This window comes from Hermetia illucens, chromosome 1 (assembly GCF_905115235.1).
Source record: "Hermetia illucens chromosome 1, iHerIll2.2.curated.20191125, whole genome shotgun sequence".
NCBI lineage: Eukaryota > Metazoa > Arthropoda > Insecta > Diptera > Stratiomyidae > Hermetia > Hermetia illucens.
This window is the reverse complement of record NC_051849.1, coordinates 44,067,764-44,091,273: the sequence shown is the minus strand read 5'-3', so window position 1 is coordinate 44,091,273 and position 23,510 is coordinate 44,067,764. Positions and strand designations below refer to the sequence as shown.

General features: G+C 43.9%; 1 pseudogene; it reads right to left on the bottom strand.

Annotated features, from left to right (window-relative positions):
• Nucleotides 1-9,554: 9,554 nt before the first annotated feature.
• On the bottom strand, nucleotides 9,555-17,670 carry LOC119649105 (annotated as a pseudogene).
• Nucleotides 17,671-23,510: the final 5,840 nt, after the last annotated feature.

The window sequence follows — 23,510 nt, the reverse complement described above, 5'->3', positions numbered from 1 at the left end:
CCGCTTGATATTGTTGCAGTCTTACGTGCAACGGCCTCAGAACCGAAAGCATCGGTTTCCTTGAAACAATTGGTGGTGGGGTCAAATCCGGGTAGGTCATAGTTAAGTTATCGGACCGCCTCAACACGGTAACTTTCGGAGTTACTGTAGAAGACGTTGTCGCAACGCCTGCGCAGTCACGTGCGTCCAATGCAGGAGCGCCCTGATGACTGGGGCTGGGCTCTGGAACTCGACAGTTCGGACATACGGGCTTACGAGTGTTAGGGCGCCCGCAACCGAAACAAAAGACTTTGGGATCCTCCCAACAGTCTTCAAACAAGTGTCCAATCTGCCGACAATTCCAGCAGACCAAGTCCAAATCCCGATCATGAATCTCAGACTGAGGATTTCCTGAGATGCTCTTTATGTCAACACCCTCTTCAGATTCAGCAGAATAGCTGTGTAATTGGTGAGAGAGCCTGCTTGAGAGACGCTCCTCTAAAATTTCGCTTTGCTGTACTAACTTACGCAGCTCGCGAACCGTACTAGCCGGAAAATAGAGAAGTTGCCTCTGAACGTCGGGTCTCAGCCCACGACGTAGCAACTCTACCAACTTGTCTTCCGTTAAAGAATTTTCTAGCCTATTGGCTAGCGAACGCACAGCTTTATAGTAACTGTCGAAATCTTCGGATGGACCTTGCATGCGGTCTCGCATCAGTTCAAGGATATCCCAGTCATCTAGAGAATCCTTAAACTCATGGCGAAGAGCCTCACGAAAAGAGGTCCACTCGATTCGTCCGACAGACTGGTGATAGTCCCAGTACCAATCTGCTGCTCTGTCTCTGAAAAGTGTGTGTACATAAGTACACAGCAGGCCAAAATCCCCCTGTAAGGTTGTGTTGGTCAAAGCCTCCACGCGGAACAAGAATTGGTTGATGGGCAAAGTTTTGGATGTGCCATCAAAAACCAAGTCCCAGGATGCCAAAATTGAATAAACACGATCCGCTGATTTTGTATTAAGCGGTCGTGACTGGCATCCATACGGCGAATCGTCATCGTCAGAAACAGTAAAATCGTACATATAGTCTGGTCCGGATCTGTCGTCATGTCGTTGAAAGTTCTCGGATCCGGACCTGTCGTCAAGTCCGTAAAAATCAACGTTACGTCTATGGTCAGGTGTGTAAAAATTGTCTTTATTATGTCCTCTGTCATGTCTGTCCTCAAAATGTACTGCACGAGTTGAAGCAGGCTGATGTTGAGCTGCCTGATGCACAGAGTGCGTGTTCTGGTTCGAGTCTCGAAGCGGAACACATTGCTCTCGAACCAATCCTTCAACTCGTGAAGCGTCCGTCGCCCTAACATCCCGCGTGGAAGGATCAACCCAACCCACAGGATCTCTCCTCGCCGCCTCATGCCACCGTCAGTCGTCACGGCGTGCTGGCAGGTCAAGCTCAGCTGAGCTCCACTGACCTGGAGGTAGCGTGGAAGAGAGACGATAAAGGTCGCGAGACCCGTGATCTCGTTGGTGAGACATGTCGTTAAAGAAATTTAAAAAAAAAATAAAATTGGAAACCACCAGAAGGAAGCCCAAGAGAAAAAATAAAGAAAAACAAAAGAAGTGAAATTATACGTTGCAAAACCGAAAAGAAGAAAAACGAAGTATATATAAAAAGAGTAAAATGATCAAATCAAGTGAAAAGAAAAAGCGAAGGAAAGAAAAAAAAAAAAAAAAATTAAGGCAAAGGAAAGGAAATAAAAAAAAATTAAGTAATATAACAATCTAAATCGAACGATAAGAAAAGAAGAAAAAGAAAATAATAATCACGAGGACTCCTCCCTCCCTAAATTGTCAACTCCATAGTCAACTCCCGCAGAACTCTCGGATGACTAAAATGCCATCCCAACCTTATAAATTTTCTCATCTGTGTGCAGAACTTCCACACACAGTGTTTTCCAAGAAGAGACAACAATCGAGTTGCTCCCCGTCGCAGAATATTAAATAAAAGAACACAAGCAAAAAGGGAACGCGAGAATTCAATCTTCTTCGTCTGGAGTCAGAGGACAAAGTGAAGATGAATCATTGAGGACGGAACGGTACAGCATATAGCCGACTACCTCCGTATTCCATCAAGGATCCATCTCACCCGTCACTTCATCCCTACAAAGAAGAAAGAATATTTAATTTTCTTTAAAATTCCGAAACGAAGAGATAGCCGTTTCACATAAAGGTAGGGAAGGACACTCCTCAGAAGCTCGGACGGCAATACCTTTCAGCTTATAGCCGCAAAGGCCCGTAGATCCAGAGGCTTCTGGGAGGCAATCACCTACGAGACGTTAAGTCTCAAGACAAACACAACAAACGACTAGCTCTTTTGGTATTCTACCAAGGATAGGGCAGAAAACTCTACGTTACGAGGTGGGAAAGGAAATTGAGGCTTAGGAACACTTGCTTCCGGGGAAAAAGGCGTGAAACCTAAAACTAGAAATCTGAAGACAAGTGTACGTGGAGCCTAGCCGGGAACAATATTGAGAATCTATTGATTCTCTATCCGACACCACCAAACGAAGTTGTGAGCCGGAATAGGCTATCTTCCACATGATTCAGGAAACCTGTAAATAATAATTAAATAGGCTTGAATCCAGGATATGTTGGGCCCCACGTTGGGCGCCATTTGTAATGATAGTTATGGAGATATGAGATCAAGTCGATCCCTTGAGTGGCCGATAACGACCTAGAGGGCAGAGCTATCCCAAAAAAACTAAACAATTTGGCAAAATTTGACCGTGAAGGTCCGCCCACGAAGATTGCAGCTCTATCAAAGCTCTCGGTCGACACGTTCTTGCACGCCTCTGTGCTAGCCAGGCTCGGGAATGTGGGGGGGTCCTTTGAGCGCTTTGATCCCTCACGCTTCATTACTAAAAACAACGTGTCTTTACCGGTGCGTGGGTCCGCACCGGATTTTAAAATCGAATTTTACGTAAGAATTCGCGACGGCCTATCGAATAAAACCAGAACGCGAGCTAAATTGGAAAATAAAAATAAAAAAAAACGGCTCGACCGCGCGCGTGGAGCCGTTTGTCTCCGGACCCGAGTGCCGCGATCAAGTAGTGGAAAATCCACGACGGATCACCTTCCCGATTGCCGTCCCCTCCGCCTCAGATCTTGAACGAGGCGCGGCCGGTGAGGTTCCCACCCTTCCTCGACATCCTCCGGCCAGTTATTCTTTTAGAGGATGTCCCTTACGTAAGAATTCCGCGGGAGTAAGGAGATCTAAAGCGGAGGGGACGGCAATCGGGAAGGTGATCCGTCGTGGATTTTCCACTACTTGATCGCGGCACTCGGGTCCGGAGACAAACGGCTCCACGCGCGCGGTCGAGCCGTTTTTTTTTTATTTTTATTTTCCAATTTAGCTCGCGTTCTGGTTTTATTCGATAGGCCGTCGCGAATTCTTACGTAAAATTCGATTTTAAAATCCGGTGCGGACCCACGCACCGGTAAAGACACGTTGTTTTTAGTAATGAAGCGTGAGGGATCAAAGCGCTCAAAGGACCCCCCCACATTCCCGAGCCTGGCTAGCACAGAGGCGTGCAAGAACGTGTCGACCGAGAGCTTTGATAGAGCTGCAATCTTCGTGGGCGGACCTTCACGGTCAAATTTTGCCAAATTGTTTAGTTTTTTTGGGATAGCTCTGCCCTCTAGGTCGTTATCGGCCACTCAAGGGATCGACTTGATCTCATATCTCCATAACTATCATTACAACTCTGAAGGGGGATGGTGTGTGCAGCGACCTCCGAGGGGTGTCCACCCTAATAAGGACTTGTGAGTATGTCTCGAGGTCCTTGGGGGTGTCGGCCTCAGACGCCGTATATCAGGAAGAAAAAGTTGGCCGCAGCTTCGAAATCGCGTCCCAAAAGAGACGCAGACTTCTGGAGTCGCTTAACCCTGCTCTGATATCCAGCACAGAGTCGGCAGGGAGTCGCAGATTCTCCCCGTACACCATCTACGCGGGGCTAGGCGTGAAGTCTTCTCGTTGAGCTGTGCGAAGGCCAAGGAGGACGACATGGAGGAACAGCGACCACGACGGATCATTGCGAGCCATTAAGGCGACCTTTAGTGTCCGGTGCCAACATTCTAGTATCCCATTGGACTGCGGATTGTATGCAGCCGTCCTGTGACGTTTGAAACCCAGGAGGTTGCTTAACTCCGTGAAAATAGTAGACTCAAACTGCACTCCCTGGTCCGTGATGATTACGGTTGGTACACCAAAGCCTCGGCACATAATTGTGGCGTAATGTCAGGCGGAGGTATTGTTTCAGGCCACCACGCAGACCTGTCGATGATTGTGAGACAATACTTGTATCCGTGCGAGTCTCGCTTCTGGCACGCGAAGCGCTGTCTGGCCCACGAGTTTACGTCCTTGCTCATGGACGGCAAGAAGAAAAGTATTTTTCGGTGACTAACCGGTCCGTCGTACTGATGCCTTGGTGGGTAAGATCATGTACTGCGTGAAATAATTCTTTGCGTAAATCGGCCGGAATAAATAGCTTAGGTCCCTTATCTAAGGTTTCGTAGAGCACGTAGGAGTTTGAGCCGAAGATAGGAAACTCCTGGAACTTGTATTTGGAGTTTGCCCTCAGGCTCTGAAGCTCTGCGTCGTCGTTCTGTGCCTCGGCGATTGCCCTACAATTGATCGCGGCGGGGACTATGACCTCTGAGGTTCGAGACAAAGCGTCCGCAAGGACGTTGTTTTCTGTCCAGACACGTGTCAGATGTCGGAAGTAAACTAGCTGATGAAGCTCAGTTGTCGAAGTTGGCGAGGAGACGCTTTGTCGGGCTTTTGTTTAACCGAACGTAATGGACTTGTGGTTTGTGAACACGTGAACGGCATATCCTCAAGGGAGAAACGGAAGTATTTAATGAAGGGGTACTCTGTTCTTTGACAGTTTCAAACGGCTCGACGCAACCTCGGGGGACTCTTCGGTTTTGGGCCCAGACAAGTAAGGAATGAGGATCGCTTATGAACATGCGAAATACATATCTGTACATATTTTGGGAGCTACAACTATATTTCGACGATGAATGTAAACTAACAATAGAACGGAAAAATACCGCATATTGAGTAGTGCTGCATTCGCAAAGAACGCGGACACTCCCGGAGACTTATCACACCTGGAAGAACCAACAAGTGAACTCGAGAAGTACAGTGAGCAGCTGCAACAGAGGCGGAAGTTTTAACAAGAAGTCAGCAGGATGAAGCCTTATACACTTCGATGCACATTCTGTCGAGAAAAAGAGGAAAATCTGGTTTCCGTCAGAATGAGCATATTGGAGCGATCGGTTGAGTATTTTGATGGACAGCTCTACAGTCAAGATATCGGCTAGTTGGAGGTCTCGCCTACTAAAGATTGTGGACAAATACTGCCACTACTAAGAATAGAAGAAAAAGTCCATTCAACTCGTCGGCTAAAAAATCATAACCATGACCCTGAAAAATGTGATCTGTGATGCAGGGGTAAATGTAAGAGGCACCATCTTCTTCAAGTCCCATCAAGTACCGCCTATACTGATGATAAGTGATCATGGAAAAAACCCAAGATATTCAATCTAGATTTACTCGTATCGAGCAAGCGACGATCTTGGGGAGCACATCACTGAAGGCAAGACAAAATATATGATGGCTACGTCGAAAGAAGCAACAACATCAAATGGCATTGCTCAAATGAGAGCAATAAGGACAGAAAACCATAATTTTGATACCGTTGATAATGTTTCCTATCTAGGGTCGGCTGACGATCTTGAGAAATTTCTCCTATCTAGGGGTGAAAATCACAACCGATAACAACTACGACGATGAAATATGCACACGTTGGTTGGCCGCCAATAGAGCCTATTTCAGCTTGCAAAAACTATTCTGTTCGAGACCTCTCACAATAGGCTCTAAGCTGTTACTGTATAAGACAATTATCTTGTCAGTCCTCATGTCTTCTCGGAGAGTTGGGTTGTTAGTAGGAAAAGTTGCCGCGTTCGAGGAAAGAATTCTGCGGTCCTCTAGAAGAGGATTGACCATTCCGTAACTTATGTAACGACGAAATCTATGGGCAATGCAATGAGGGTGAAATTCGGGTCAATGGGTTGAATTTGTCACTTAATCCGTATGGATGAGGATGATCCAGCCCAGGACAATATCTATAGTAGAAAAAGAAGGCGAAGCGAAGTCATATATGAAGAAAATCTGGCCAAAGGTGAATAAAGTCCTCTCAATACCGATATATCTATTCTAGCAAAGTCTCTATTATCACCACCCTTTCGTCACACCTGTGTGGAGGAAAGGAAAAGGAAGGGACTTATAGTGTAGGAAATCTACTACCGGAGGCTTATGCAGGTGAGTTATTGATATTCCCCGACAGCCTAACTATGTTGGTATCTAGTCCAATGTAAGATGCGATGAAATATTTCGGTCACGAAATACAACGAAGAAGGGGAGAAGATCATTTCGATTTATAAAATAGGAATTTATTTCAGTGAACAGATTATCCAATCAATGCAGAAGGTGTGCCAGAGGTCTTAAGTCTATGCTATTTGAAAGGTATGAGGGGCTGGATAGTGTCAAATCTCCCGAGAAAAGCGATGAGTTTAAACCATGGCTGGGAAACCAGGACGTATTGAACTGATTTTAACTGGGTTTATATCGTATAAAACTTCAAAAAGGTGAAATCTTAGCCCCATCAGATGAGAAAAGGAAGGGCACATCTAGCACTTAAAATTGCCAAACGGGAGCCAGAATTTAACTGCGATACTTTCTTAATATACAAAAATCGCAATTATTTTGTTGCATCAATGTGGGAATACGCCGAAAAAGATTGATAGTTTGTTAAAAAAAGCTGCCGGTAAATGAACGATTCGTTTTAGGACATTGGCTCGATACCGCGAAACAGCTGATGTGGTTGACAGGCCGCGCGTATGTCGCCCGAATGTCGTGCATATTGAGAGTGAGCGTGTTCGTCGCAATCCTCTCCGCAAGCAGAAACGAATGTCGGCGGAAATGGGCGTTTCAACTCGAATTATGAGTAGTATTTTACGAGACAATTTGGGTCTCAGTGCGTACCGGTGGTGCGTTATGCATATGCTAACAGCAGGAGGCGAACTCGGTGTGCTGTTCTTCTGCAACGATTTCTCGGTAAAAAATATCGCAAAATTATATTTTCTGATGAAAAAATCTTTACTATCGAGGAAAAATTCAACCGACAAAATGATCGAGTATATGCTCACAATTGTTATGAAGTCGAAGAAAATGCTCCGCGTCCAACGTCGTCACCATCCGACTTCTATCATGGTATGGTAAAGCGTCTCATATCACGGAAGTAACTGATATTCATTTCTGCGAGCCGACGTCAAAACCAATGCGAGCGCGTACGAAAAGATGTCAGAGGATGCAGTCGAGTTATTGAGTGAATCTCTATTCGGGGAAAGCCGTGGTGCTTCCAGCAGGACTGGGCCCCTGCCCGCAAAGCCAAGATAATTCAGCACTAGTTAGCGGCGCATGTCCCTGATTTCATAATCGCGGATGAATGGGCCTCAGACAGCCCAGATTTAAATCCTCTAGACTATGGCCTTTGGGCTAAGTTAGAGGAGACTGCCTGCGATCGAGCTTACACCGATTTAGAGAGTTTGAAGGCTAGCATCGTGCGTGCAGCTCGAGAAATGCCGCTTCATACCGTGCGTGAAGCGATCGATGGATGGCCTCACAGACTTCGGGACTGTATAGCTGCTAGCGGCGGCCATTTTGAATATTTTTCGTTTGAAAGGTCTATGCCTCCTCTTTCTAATAGTGTAGTTTTCGATTGATTTGGTTTATTACTTCGTGAGAAATAAAGATTTTTTTGATTGACAGAATTTATGGCTATACTATGTACATGCAAATGTAGTACCCTCGCGTAAGCGTTATTAACATAATCAACATTTAGTCACACATTAAACGTAGAACAATGTTCAATCTAGATAACATTTTAAGCTTCACTTCTATTTGAATGATGCCCTACACATGAATGAATTCCACAACCTGACACCACCTTTCTTATAAGATTAAACAGCAGTTAAACAAATGGGATGAATTTTACTATTCTCCATTTCTAGATTCAAATATCTTTTCATTGCGGTTTGCTTGCCGTGCATAGAAATTCTAGTCGAGCTAAACCCCAAATAGAAGTGATTTAGCAGAAACAACAAACTAAATTGAATATTTATCGAGAGACCTTCACCCGGTGAAATCGAATCTATTCGAGTATCTGTTGTTGGGTCCCAGTGCTGAAAGATATACAAATATGTATGTAGTCCCTACACAGCAAATCAATTCGTAATCTTGTATGCATAATGAAATGGTAGTTTTGAGTTACATTCACGAATGAATAAGTATCGGGTTCACACAAAAGTAAATCTATGGGCGCATACATGCATATATGTATGTATCATGTCAGTGCTAAAAAATAATTTAGATTATGGAGTGGAGGGTTCGACCAAAGTCGAACTTTTGAGGAAAATATATATCGAATGCAAGTCCGTCGAGAGGTAGGGAGAAAAAGAGTGGAATTATCCACTGAACTGAAGTTTTCTTGGTTCCCGAAATGAAACAAGCTACTATGGCGGCCTCCGGCTAAATTTCTAAAATATTCCAATATACTATTTTTAACTTTATTTGTGCAGATATGTAATGAACTTAAGGAAAAGGGAAGATCCGCCGATCATCCTAAGTGACCGAGAACGACCTAGAGGGAAGAGCTATCCCAGAAACCTAAAAAGTTGGCGAAATTGACGGTGAAGGTCCGCCCGCAAGGACTGAAGCTACATCAAAGTGCTCGGTCGGCACGTCCTTGCACACCTCTGTGCTAGCCAGACACGGGAATGTGTGGGGAGTTATTTGAGCGTTTTGATCCCTCACGTGTCATTAATACTAAATTAACCGTAGGTCCGCACCGGATTTCAAAATAGACAAAAGACGAAGGAATTCGCGACGGCCTAACGAAAAAAAAACCAGAACGCGAGCTAAAACGGAAAAATTAAAAAAAAAACAGCTCGACCGCGCACGTGGAGCCGTAAGTCTCCGGACCCGAGTGCCGCGGGGAAAATCCAATCCCGATTATAGTTTCTTCTGTCTCAGATCGTGATTAGGGTTCCCTCCCTTCCTTGACGTCATCAGACCATTATTTCAGAGAATGTCCCTACAAAGGTTTTGCGGGGTCACGGAGGAAGAGAGAGGGAGGAAGTTCTCAAATCAATAAAAATTCTTTACAATTCATGATATATTGATCCACTCCGAGCTCGACGTGGTGTCTATTTATGGTGGTGCTGATTATGTTTGTGGATTAAAAATATTTAGAACATTAAAATACGAATTTCATAATTACATAATCTACTACTTCATTTTGTTCGAGATACCAAAACTCGACCGAATTTTCCTTTCAAAAGTCTTTTGAGGGTTTGTGGTTGCTTCTAGGGCTGGTAGTGCACGCTTCTTGCATTACCAAACTCTTAACTAAAATCTCTTAAATCACTTGCTGTTTCGCGGATCGGGCACCGATTAAAATCGCTTTAACTCTCTTCTTGCTCCAACCTTAGCCTTCACACCTTCTGTGCCAGCTTCTTGGATGCGCACCGTGATTTTCTCAAGATCGGGCTGCGAAAACGACACTTTTGGTTTGCATTGTGATATCACCGGAATAATTGTAACACCAGAATGTCCACCGATCACCGAAATATCAGCGGTATTCACATCAACTTTACATGAATCAGAAATGAATTTTCGAGCAAGGACAATATCCATAGTTAAAACACCGAAGAGACGACGGGGATAGTACTTTCCTTTGGCTTTTAGAACTTCTGCTGCAATTGGTACACACTAGTTCACAGGATTTGTAATAATCACAATTAAAGCTTTTGGACAATTGTCCGCAATGGCAGAAGTCAAATCGCGAACGATACCAGCGTTGGTGTTGAACAAATCGTTTCGAGTCCATGCAGGTTTACGTGGCACGCCCGCTGGGATAACAACTCCTTCGGGGTTTTAAAACAATCAACAACTTGCTCTGCTCCAACGTATCCCTTTACACTCCTGGCTGTGTCGATGTGGGAAAGATCCGCTTCAAGAGTCCGGACAGGGGCTGCTCGATAACACCTGATGCTCCAGCGAAAATGCCTCGATTGGTACTTCCAGTCTTCACGGCTGTCTCCAGTGCCAATCAAAAGTGTTCACAAGTGAGGTTGATCGGTCCATCTGATGCAGACGTTGTGGTGAAACAGGTCACATTGCTCGGGATTGTAACAAGGATCCCAAATGCATGTTGGGCAATGGAGCCTGGACAGCGGGCATATTGCTGGAAGCGGCAAGTATCTCTAGTTTAAAAAGGCGCTAAGTGCAGCGAGAAAATGAGGTTGGTCCAAATCAACCTCAATCACTGTAGGATCGCACAAGATCTGCTCTCGCAGACCACCCATGAATCAAAGGTGCAAGTGGCTATAATAAGCGAACCCTATAGAAATCCTAACAAGTTGGTTCGTATGGGCAAAGATAGACGGCATATACGTCTACAACTGCTATGCCCCTCCAATCCACATGTTGGCTGAATTCGAGGACATGCTGGACAGAAAGGACGGAAACCAAAAGTCATCGCCGGTGATTTCAATGCATGGGCCACATAATGAGGAAGTTCACTGACGAATGCAAGAGGGCGTTATTTCTTGGAGGCTTTCGCGCATTTAGATATCATATTGGGTAATAACGGTTATGATACTTACCGGAAAGGGGGGTCCGGTTCGGTGGTGGTTCTGACTTTTGTTAGTCCTTCACAAGCTCGCGGTATATGCTGAAACGTCAGTGAACAGTGCACTCATAATCATCACCAGGCAATACTTTTTGACTTGCGGCTGGAAATCTGCTCGTCAAAAAATGAGGAGAACATCAAGTTGGTTTGCGAAAGCAATTGACGAGCAAACTTTCATAGATGTGTGGTTGGACTAGGACACTATATAAGGTACACCATTGGAAGGTTTCCTCCATAAGACGAAGTGTATCGCGAAGGCATGCGACTCATCGATGCCGTGACGTTATACTTTCTCCAGTAGAAGGCGTAACTGCTAGTGGAATAGTGAATTGTCAGATCTTCAGCCGGTGTGCGATCGGACCAGACGAGCAGCTCAGAGAGCAATGGGGAGGATTGATCGGAAGGTGAAACAGGGAGCTTACAAGAAAGCCCGAAGAAGCCTGAAGGTGGCTATACAGCGAAGCAAGAGGGACTGCTTCACGCAACTCTGCGCAGAGGCGGATGCAGGCCCATGGGGAAGCGCCTATAGGATTGTGATGGGGAGATTTTAGAGTTCAGGTAGCTCCACAAATTACATGTCCCGATCGTTTAGGGTTTGTTTTCTCAGGAGAAAACAAGGGATTACAGTCTACATACATCTTAAGATGAGGCTGCAATACCGCCAGTAACGAAGGAAGAAGTACTGCAGATTTGTCGTAAGCTTGGAGACAACAAAGCACCCGGTCTTGACGGCGTACCAAACAAAGCCCTTAAGCTGGCCGTCAAGTTGGAGCCAGAGATGTTCGTAGAGTTGTTTGAAGCATGCTTGACTGATGAGAATTCTCTTGAGACATGGAAAAAATAACAGTTGGTGTTGATGGTTTAGGATAACTGAGGGATCCTAAGTCCACAACCACTTGTTGTTGGACCGACCAAATGGATCCCTCACTTATCCTAAACAATTAATTTAACTTTAGCCAGCTCAGGCTCAAATTATTGGTTTCTATTGGATATAATTCGCACCCTTGGCGTGTTTTTCCAAATATATAAAGGAGCGTTTTCCATCTGATGCCACTCACGGTCACACTGTTCCCAGGGCAGAGGTAAGGCACTGTCTGACGAGTTGCCTTTGCTCTGGACGAAACCGTTTGTCCTATAATTTTTTGTTTAACAGTTGATGTTGTTGCCTAAACCAGGTACGCTTCCTGATGGACCATCTTCCTACATTCCTATATGTCTATTGGACACTATGAGGAAAATGTTGGAGAGAATAATCTACAACAGGTTGCTCCCGGCTGTAGAAAGTTTGGGATGCTTATCAGACCGACAATTCGGCTTCCGTGCGGCTAGATCAACGGTCGACGCCATCAAACTGGTCACCAGCTTAGCTGAAAATGCGATGTGCGGAACGGGTGGCACTACCAAGTATTGTGCTGCGATTACCCTTGACGTGTAAAATGCGTTCAACTCTGCCAGCTGGAACCTTATATATATTGGCGGCGCTTGGTGTACCAAGTTACTAGATAGAAGAAGGCTCTGGCTCTGGACACAGACAATAGAACCAAAGAATACATTGTCTCCGCGGGTGTTCCACAGGGCTCTGTGCTGGGACCACTATTGTAGAACATCATGTATAATGAAATATCGGTATTTGCAAGAATAAATATCCACACCAACGAAAAAGAAACAACAAGTTTTTAGATGTCAGATGTCCTCAAAGTCCCAGTTGCTAGCGAAGTAACAATAATGAGTTACGCCGCGGTGATTGTTGCTGCAAAAGATCTGGCATATGTGGAATTTTATTCATCCGAAGCAATCACTGCTATAAATAAGTGGCTGAAAGATGCAGGTCTTGCACTCGCGGAGGATAAAACAGAGGCGGTGCTTATCACGAAGTGGCGTAAGGAAACCACTGCCCGTATCAGAATGGGGAAGCATATCATCACTTTAAAGCCAGAAATTAAATACCTTGGAGTGATGACAGATGCGAGGCTGAATTTGAAGCAGCACCTACAAAATGTTTCCACCAAGGCGTCCAATGTTAACATGGCCCTGACAAGGATGATTGGAAATGTTAGAGGCCCGCGATGCACTCGTAGACTGCTTATAGTTAGAGTGGTGAGTTCTATACTGCTTTACGCAGCGCCACTTTGATCAACTGCATTGCATACCGCAGACAGTGCTCAAAAGATGAGCGCGGTGTATAGACAAACCGTCCTAAGACTGTGCTGTGGTTGTAGATCCATCTCGGACGAAGCAGCATTTTGGCCACTGAGATGGCACGTATCTATGATGGACCCGATTCTTTTTCCGATCGGCTAATAAAAAACGTCGAAAGGGAGGAATCCTTAAGCAAAAAAAAAGGGTCGATGGACACACAGATTGATTCACAGCATCAAGGTGTTGATGCAGAGAACGTATGCTGAGATAAACTATGATCTCACGCAATTTATCACGGCACATGGCGGTTACCGTCAATACCTCTATAGGTTTAAACTGGACAGCTCATTCAACCGTCCCAGGTGCGACGGTATTCCGGAGGATCCGGAGCACGTTTTCTTCCATTGTCCTAGATTCGCTGAGGAAAGGAAGAATCTAGAGGAAGCAGTGGGAGTAACACTAGCACCGGAAAATATAATTGAGGAAATCCTTGCATGCCAGGAGAGCTGAAATGCAGTGAACGACATGGTAGGGCGGATTCAGTGCAGATAAAGAGAGGCAGAGGAGGCAAGAAAAGCGCGGTTGCGAATGCAATCGATGGGCAAAGGGAGAGGCTAGAGCCATGTCCGCCCCGCAATGAAATACTTTTTGGTGTTTCCGCAGGGAAGAGGACAGGATTTAGGGGGTGGTTTTAGTGGGTAAAAATCCCACATGCTAGAACATGTGTACCAGTGTCTTTGGAAGATTTCTACCTTCAGACAAAAAAGACAAGTCAACAGCAGTCAATGTGTTATATAGACTCAAAACATTGACTTATGCGAGGATATGACAACATGCCCGATGGTAAATCTGAGTGTCTTCTGAGACTGACTCCTTTTCATCTTCATGTATACAGATACAGTCGAGGAGGGCAATCTCCAGAATGTGCAGAGGTATCAGTGAAGTGGAAAACTTTTTGAGGCCAAGAAAAATTGGCAGGTTTTGAAGACATTATCACGAATTATTGATCACGGAAGCTAGCATGACAGCGAAGTTTGTTTTGATTAGCAATTTTAAAAGTACTTCAACGAAGCAGACTGGGAGAGCATATATACGCCACAGATTGTGCTTGCCACCTATAAAGAAACACTGTTACCCCAACTGACCATATTGATAAGATTTAAACTGTTATTGACATGCCTTGATCAGTTGAGTACCTTGATAGGTCTAGATATCCATTCCATGTCATATTGAATTAATGGACAAACAAACGGTACATGAACTAGTCAAGAAAGGATCAGATACCCCATTGTATGAGGCAAAACTCTTCTGAGGTATCGAAAAAGGATTCAAGGCAGTGACACTCAGGAGAGAAAAAGGAACGGTTGGGAAAACAATACTGGGTGAACTTACTCCGAATGGAACAGTTCAAAGTGCTGGACAGATATTGTTTGATCCTAAACAAGAAAGGCTTTAGGATCTTTAGGATTATTGGGAACACTCAGACTTCACTGCAGACTACACTACCTCTTAGGGAAGTGGAATTCACTTGTAGATACTGTTGTGAGAAGACCAATAGGATCTTCACACGAATCTTGGGAAAATATTTGGCGCTGGTGAATACCTGAAAGTAAGTTTTATACCAAGCGCCAGGCTAACACTCTTAGAAATAGGAAACGTACTATAATTTCTGGCTTCAAGTATGTTTCACAGTATTGGAGAAAACATCTTGTAGCTGCCCTGATAAATGTTGAAACCAGTCAAATCTACTCGTCAATCAAAACTATTTCTTTCCAGTCCGGTCTATGTTTGTACTTTAATCTGTCCATATTAAGAATTTTCAGGTGACTTCATTTTCTAGTCTCTTATCTATATTTTATGCCACCTACCTCAGAAATGAAATAAATAGGCATCTAATAGAAGTAGCGGTATTAAAAAATGTGGGAAATAGTAAAGTTAACATTAGCGATTAGGACCTACCAAAGATTAAAACCTACATCCCCTTGTTTATTTCTACCACTTAACCACCCATTTGAAAGTTATACCCAGATATCTTCTCTATTTCAGGACTTTCTTTTTGAAACTCCCAATAACCATTATCTGTTGCGAAAAGACACTTGCCCTTCCATTATATTTGCAATGAAGCCTTAATTTCGTTATCTAACGTTCAACCAATAGATTGGAAAATGATTTGAAATTAGAATCTAGTCAGGCAACTATTAGGAAACTCGACCCTCAATGTCCTGAATCCCCAACCTCGCTCAAATGTAGTCGAGCAAATTGACATCAATTGACCATGTAATGGACGCCACAAAATTTCATTGAGAGCATGTTCAACTCTGAAGCACATCGATTCGTTACTGAATCGTGAAACCTTCATCCTAGTCAGGGATGACATTTACTAGCCCACGTAGTAAGTTCTAAAAGACTGTACATGAAACAACCAATTTATTCGATCGGGGGTTGTAGGATTTTCGAGGATAACACAAAGTTCAACGGATGCTGAGGCGTAAGGCACAAGATTCTTTGTAAATACAAATAAACTTTATGCGTGCCAACGGTAATAAGGGACTCCTTTTTCAGATCTAAATAGAGTTGTGGCTAAATTTAGCTCAACATTGCGTACTGTTCGTTTCTACCAAGGATGCGAGCAGGAAGAGGCAATTTCGACGAGGCCTAAAGATAGTTATGAATAAATAAAGGACTTGCTGCACACCTACATGAAGAATTGACAGCCTTTCATATTTCAGATGTGAGATGTAGGCCTGGGAAAGGATATTTTCAGATAAGATAACGACAAGTTACTCTCCCAAGATTCATGAATCTTAGAAGGGATAATGAAATTTTCTCCAGCATACCTCCAAGCGTTGATTGCTGATTTGAGTCCTGCATCTAACTCCCAACTATTGCATTTCTATCTGTCCGGAATAATTCTCAAAGCAAGGGAGGGTACAGTGTAGTACATTTTGCTGAATTCCTTTAATTAAATCAACATGCAATCTCGCCTCTCCAAAGAAGTGGAGGACGTCCATTCTCATGGTCAGAAGAGCTCATAACGATTTTGCTCGCTTTGTAACGACTAGAACGTTGGTGCCACTAGCATTTAACAAAAAGGACACCCAAGAACGGGAAAAGTTTTGAGAGTAGCAAAGAGAAGTAATTGTTGAAACAATTCGAGCCCTTGATCTTTGGTAGACAAGCAAACCCGTAGTAAACACGACCGGTTTGCAGGTATACTCTGCACACGTGCCCTTTCAGATTCATTGGGTATTACTTGACCTTAATTTTATTTCAAACTCATTCAATTTATTGTTTGCGAAGGACTTTACAAAGTGTTTAAGTGGGACGACAACTTGACAATATTTTGTAATCGTTAATAATTTGGAGGAGGTTGAGCGAAGGAAAGGATGCTTAAGGAGGTTAGTTGAGAGTTCATAATTTGGGTTTTAGATTTCAGTAAAGCTGCGGGGAGTACACACTGAGTTCGATGAGTTGAAAAATTTACTTCTTCAACGATTTTATGCAACCAGGTAGAAAATACAAGGTGGAATGGGTGATTTTTGGATTTATTTTGCACTAGAGCAATTTTAGACGACCCCTTCTTATTGTAGACTTACATTAACGTTTTTGGTTCTGAGCTCAATATTCTGAAAAGGGATGTTATAAGAAAATTTAGCAGGACTGTAACCGGCAGGATCTGGGTGCAATCGCGAAGCTTTCCAAACACTATGTAGTGTATAAAACCATCGTTGTTTCAGCGTCTTTCATTTGCATTTCTCATGGACTTCGATGTTCAAACCAATCTTGGCAAGCGAGTTATATTCATCTTCATACCATATGGTCATGATGGCAAGGAGTTAGACGGGGCAGCAACCCTATCGACTAAATCAACACTGAGTTGTTCGAGGATAACTTCGACTTGCTGGTCATGATTCAGCAACTGACTGCTCCAAAACTTTACACGATCAGAACCGAGTCTACACGTGAACTCATGTCACGTGACTTCGGCCACGAACCCTCACCAGATATTAACTGGTACCGGTGTATACCCGGCATATGTTCTCAACATGGTTGTTTGCGGTTGGCACCATGATGGGAGTTTCATGGGGGTTTTAGTTGTGTCCAGATCGTGGCCAGAGCTTCTTGTAGGGTCAAGTTTCGAATTGCGCTTACAACTCGGATGGCGTACTCCTTAGTTCGGTAGAGATTTAAGTATGTCCTGCGTACACCAGTATGAAGGCTGTTGCTTGTCACAGCAGGGCTCTGACTGTGGTTATAAAATCAATCCGTGTCTTAAAAAGACCATGGGATTACGATCAAATGGCGGGTGCTTATGTACCCACATTACCATCACACTTAATGCCGCTAATAGCAGCGAGACAAATACAAGATGATCATAAACATTTATGAGGACTGGGATTTGAATCCAGGGCAGTGAGATTCAGAGGCTAGCGCTCTACAAGTTTAATAGTCTGGTGCTTCCCGATAAAGATTTAGTTCCTTAATCACTTCGGTATACACTTCCAATGAGGGACATATTGGGGAAGAGTCCGGGCTCCCGAGATTATAACTTTCAATTGGTGCAGGAACTGATCTCTGAGAGCATTTCCGAACTTTACCCGTTCTCCTTGAAAGTGCAGAAATGTGGGGCATCTTTAACGATTATATTCAACCGCGACATTAAAGTTATTCAAAAACATAAGACCTCAAGGCTGCTTTTACTAGCACTTACAGGCATAAAGTCTGTGGGCATGACATAGTAACGAGATCGACTGAATGAAGATGATGATGATTTTTAACCGTCACCTCTCCATACAGGCTAAGTCACGAATAGATCATAATTTCGACCACCGTGCTCCACACAAACAATCTTTAGTGGCTGATTTCCCAAGTCATCACCAGCACCGCATGGAGGGCAGGGAAATGGAGCCATAATCTGAACCAGGGACTCTTCTAAACTTCAACTTTTTTCACATGAACTGATACCATCGTAACATCCTTTCGGCACCACCCAATACTATAAGTGTACAAAATGGGTCATACCGTGTCTACCACACCGGAGCGCCATCGCTATTTTTTTTTATGAAATCTGCCTTAGCTCTCTCCAAGGCTTTCCGCGAAGTGTACAGTTCTCCTTCAATCTTCTGTGGGATATGTTGCTGAGGAGACACTCTCGCCAGCCATTGTGGGATAGAGGATTCCATTGCATGGCATAGCCAGAAATGCAGTTGGCGATCTTTCTTAATGTGCCGTTTTCTATTGTTACTACCAACTTTTACTTAGAACATTAGCAAGGAACAATCTCAACGTGCAGTTGGTGCTGAGTTTTGGAAAAAATAGTCGAGGTGCATTTAGCGCTGTCAATGTGTCGGGCGGCATTAAGTTCGGTGCAGGTCAAGCTTTTTTATGGATGACTTTTAGGGTTATTTTAACTAGTATTTTTATGGCAGCAGCAAGCGCACAAATTCTCTTCCAATTGTCGCACTCCAGATGGGTGCCCTTATTCGGAATCTTAACGATCACCCCCTTCTTCCAGCATCCGTGAAAAATCCAGGTTCCCAGGACTTCTGAATAAGCAGAAGTAGCAGCTCCGCAGGAACTGCTGAAGATGAGATGAACAATTCTGCAAGCAGATGTTAGGTCCAGAGGCCCTATTACGTATTGATGGACGTGATCTAACTTCTATTTGGAGGAGCAGTCTGTAATGGCATGTTACGGTGATTAAACAATCTTATCCACGACAACTGTGATGAATTGCTGTTTCCACCTCAATCGTAAGACTGAATCGCTATGAAAGTGATGTAAAATTTGCTTATACGATATGGGTGAAGTTAAAGTTCTACCTGAAAAACCGTCGATCTCTGATTGTTTTCAGAGGAGTGGAGGAGTGGATCGGGTCTTTTGAACTTCGATTCCTCACACGTCGTTGACAAAGTTAAGATCAACATTCCTTGCTGAATTGTTGAAGTACTGTATTGAGATGATCCTTGTTAAAACTGGAGTCTTGCAGTCAAAATTCCCGAGTCATTTAGTAACACTCCACGACAACGGATTTCTTTTGGTGGGAGGACAATAGTATACCGCTTCAAGAGGGAGAGAACAGACAGACAGACAGAGAGACAGAGTCTTTTGTACCATTCTACTGGGCTAAACGGAGGATGTGGAGGCAATAGCGTTCAGATTCAAGCTCTAGTTCAAGAAAAGGAGCGTTCTTTAGGTCATCGTTGCTAATACTTCTCTTCACGCGTCTAAAAGGCAGCAGGTCACTAATCGGGAAAGCTCAGACGATTAGATGTAGGCTGCCAGTTCTTTACCCATATTTGAATAATTAAAACTAACATTACCTAGCCTAAACATCTCCATGCTCGGGTAATTATTTTGGTATTTGCAATACTAACCTCACATTTATGGAGTCTTGTTTGGATTCCAATGAGCTATACAATAGTTGCTTGCTACATTAGAGTTGGGATTACTCCTCAGAATCTAAACTAATCTTGTCTCAATTGCAAAGACTACTTATGTGACCTGTACTGATTCAATCCTAACATTTATGTAGATCTTGAGGGCATTTTCAGTACACGTCTGGTAACCTTTATCAGCACCTTCACATACGGTTCTTTGGATCTTATTAAGTTTTCTCAATTGCAAGCAAAGAACCATCATCGGCCAGAGACCCTATTTGCTATATTTGCTGAGATTGGAGAGGTCATCTTTCCACCACGGTTCAATGTTTTTTGTTGTATTTTGCCAGCTATGAGACTTTAAAGGCGATTTCGAATACCCTCTCTAGAGCGCCGATCTTCAATTTCAGTTCGTGTTACTCTTCGGCCCTAATGACTTGGTCAAACTTCCTCCAGTCTTTTTGGGTTTTTGAAACTCTAGGAAACCTCTGCTCTCTCAGACTGAAAAGTATCGAGCTGATGTCTAAGAATTATAGTTTCAAGTTCTCCAACCTGAAGGTTTCATTGTCGGTTAGTAGGGTGATATCAAGGACTCTCTAACAACCGTCACAATTTCTCGAGCTGCTAAAGTGGGAGGTTTATGTACTGCCCCTGTTACATGCCGATAGGTTTGTGTTAATAATAAAATCGAAGAGAGATCTTGATACGTTGATTTATGAACTGCGCCAAAGTGTGTGCCTCAAACTGCAATCGAGAAGACGCGATTTCCTTTTTTGAGAGAGTTGATGGGTCGTGAGCCAGATAAGTGGATGAAGAATGCACCTTCTCTCTTCTTGTCTGCTAGACTAGCGTTAGGCCGTTGGATCTCAGTTCCATACACTGTAAGGCGTGCAGGCTCTTCGTGGCGAGTATATATGCTTTAAGTCAGTGCCGCTTGTGCTGTAGAATGAATTGTAACATTTCCTTTGCAGACCATTGGTGATTCAATTTTTTTCGATTCAGGATTTCTGTATTCATGCGATATCGATGTGCTGAAGCAGGCTAACTAGGGCGCACTTCGAATTCTGTAGATTTCTCTGCGTTAACCTCAGTATGGCCTCTTTGTGTTTATCCCGTGATATGTTGACCTTCATTCCTCCAAGAGCTCGCTGACTGTGTCTAAGCCGTCGTTCTGCTTCACGTAGTGGATCATTTTGTCCGAAGACTTGAACGTAGAGTTTCTGGTTTCGAACTGCAATCTGTCGTCTTCTCCGAGAGGCTCGCTTGAACGCTGACCTATACCTCCGGATCCAGTTTACCCCCGGTAGAGTTATCATCCGCTAGTGCTGCCCATAAGTGACTCTTGACTATTTCGCAATGTGTGCTTCGTGGGCCTTTGCTGTTTCCCTGTTTACAGAGGTTGCTTTTCGTCCGAGCTCTGACAAGCCCTGCTCGTTTTGCATCCCTATTCGACCTCATGCTAAAATCATTTGCGGGCGGTAGAGTTCATCTTCTGCTAGTTTTCCAAGCGTTTGTTTTTGTATTGCTTAGGAATCGCCTGGGGTGTTCGTAGATAGTACCAGCCCCCTTATTCTTCGTAATCCTGCTCAAAATGCTCATGATGCTCACTCTTGAGCTTCATCGCTGGCCACCGGCAGCTGGTTTTCTTATCGATCTTTATGCCTTCGGAAATCCTGACATCGTTAATTTCAGAACAGGAGTACTGCGGGTGGTACTCTCTTCGGCAAGTTCCACAACAGTGGTTTTCCGGCTGGGAATATCTAGTTCGTCGGGTTCCTCGCTCTTGGATGTCTCTGCTGTTGGTCCCATCAATTGATACTATGGCTGACACCTGCTACACTACCTTTCTATAACTACTGTCTGCTGGCTGGATGCCAGCATCCCATCCTTCGATGATGCGTTTCGAATCTGCACTTTTTCTCTTTCTCCTGTCAGGCATTTTTTTAGAATATTAGTCCATTTGTTACTCCCACGAGTATTCCAAGAAGAATGTTCACCCTGGTCAGCTCAGTCATTACACAAAAGGTGTCGCAAGCGGAAAACTTATGGTAAATGTGGTGGCTCATGTGACTAAAAGGTAAATGGTACCTTTCTAAGCAAAATATTGTTACGTCTACTGTTGTTTGTTTTTTGTGGCATACTGATGTATACCGTGTAATGTGACTATCAATATTGTCAGTACACTGTGAAAACTATTTTAGGGGAGGGAGCTGAAGTGCATCTAAACACGTATAAGACGATACAATGAAACGATCAAAACATTTATTCTGCGTAATGCAGATGATACAAGGAAAGTTCAGTTTCAAGTGCAACAAAAGTATTGGCACACCAACAAAAGTGCACGGATTCTAAGGAATATTCTATTTTTGTTTTTATGCTGTACGGTAGAATCCCGATAATTCATATAGTCAAGGGTCTGACGAATCGACGAATCTAAACAAAACTGAAAAAACAGGCACAATCACTGTCAGCGGCAGTGACCTGCCCAGAACTGAGCAATTTAAATACCTCGAGTTAACGTTATCAGGCAATGGAGAACTGGGCTATGAAATTGCTTCAGGCATTAACGCATGGATGAATGAAGTGGATGAAGTGGCGTTCCATAACTGGTGTCCTTTGTGATCGACGTATCAACGAACGTTTCAAATCTAAAATTTATAGCAATGTCGTCCGTTCTGTCGCTCTCTATGGTTCTGATTGTTGGCCGACTATAAAAGACAATGAACGGCGTCTTGCGGTAATGGAAACGAAGATGTTGCGTTGGATTAGTGGGATTAGTGGAATGCTTTGGCATTAGCATTTTTCGACTCGGGAGTAGGAAAGGTTGACTGTTCGATTGGGGTTTCACCTCTTTGATCTGCAATGGGAATAATGGTGGCTTCTTAAGACGTAGGAATTGGAAGAGCTTGTCCTTATCTTTGCGCAAGATGATCAGCTCTGCCAGCCTCACCTTAACGCTGGCCCATACCTCCGGTGCAGTTTCAAACCACCAGAGTTATCATCCTCTAGCACCACCCGTAAGTAACTCCTGGCCACATTACTGAGGGGTTTCGCAGTGCCTGCAACGTGAACCACCTGTAATTACTTCGCTGTTTGCTGCTTGCGTTTGTAGGTGATATGTTTCATCTTCAGCTTGTTTTTTAAGGGTTTGTTATTGAATTTCTTAGTAATTGCCTGTTATTTAATGAGATCCTTCCTGGGGTTTTTGTCAACAGTGCCAGTCGCCTTATCCTTGACTTCAGAATATGGATGGCTTTGAAGCAGGAATACAGTGGTCTTCGGCTTCTTCATTGTCTTCTAGCAGCAGCTGGTTTTCTTCTAGATCCTCGTGCCCTGGGGGAACCTTACATAGACAGTTTGAGAGAGCGGTGCTTGTTGTTGGTTTTATCAAGAGGTGCTACGACTGGTACCTGTTGCACTACCTTCTTTGACCTCTGATGCACGTTTCTCACCTACCGTTGTCCGTTTTTTTTTAGAATTTGAGTCCATGTCTTGGTCCTACGAGTAATTTATGAAAAATGTTCATCTTGACTAGTGCGGCGAACCAGAGTAAGGGTCTCAATTGAAACTGAAGGTACTGAAGGTTTAAATAGACTTTGCATACTACAGGCTCAATTCTCGCTTAGACACGCAGCTCTGGACGTGTGCTGCTCCTCGTTGGCTTGGTGTCCTATTAGCCCATTTTATAGCGCGCTTGCACTTAAAACATGATTAGCAAGCGAACAGATCCTCGTATTGGACAAACCTACTCCAACTACACACACCGAGCCCGTTCGAAGGCAGATTTTAGCTGCCGGAAGCTCGTGTGAGGATTTACTCAATAATGAAATTTAAGGTACGGTTCGCCACTTCAACCAGCTTACTGATGCTTGAACCAGTTTCATAGTGGAGTTCTCCTTTAATTAAATGCGTCGAGCTCGAAGCATTTATATCACACAGTTCTGGGCATGTCACTGTGGTTGATAAAGCCTGTTTCATTAAAGAGTAATATTCAGATTGACTTTCAGACTTGCTGCTTGAGAGGATCATTCAACTTTTGGACAAGGTACTGGAGATGAATTCTGTTATAAGATGCTGAATAAACATCATTTGTATAGAGCAGTGTGTAGAGCAGTCGATTCTGTATGTGCCGCGTGTCAATGCTCATGGCAAGAGCGAAGATAATAGGCCAAGTCAATGCGCGGAGTTCAACTAGTG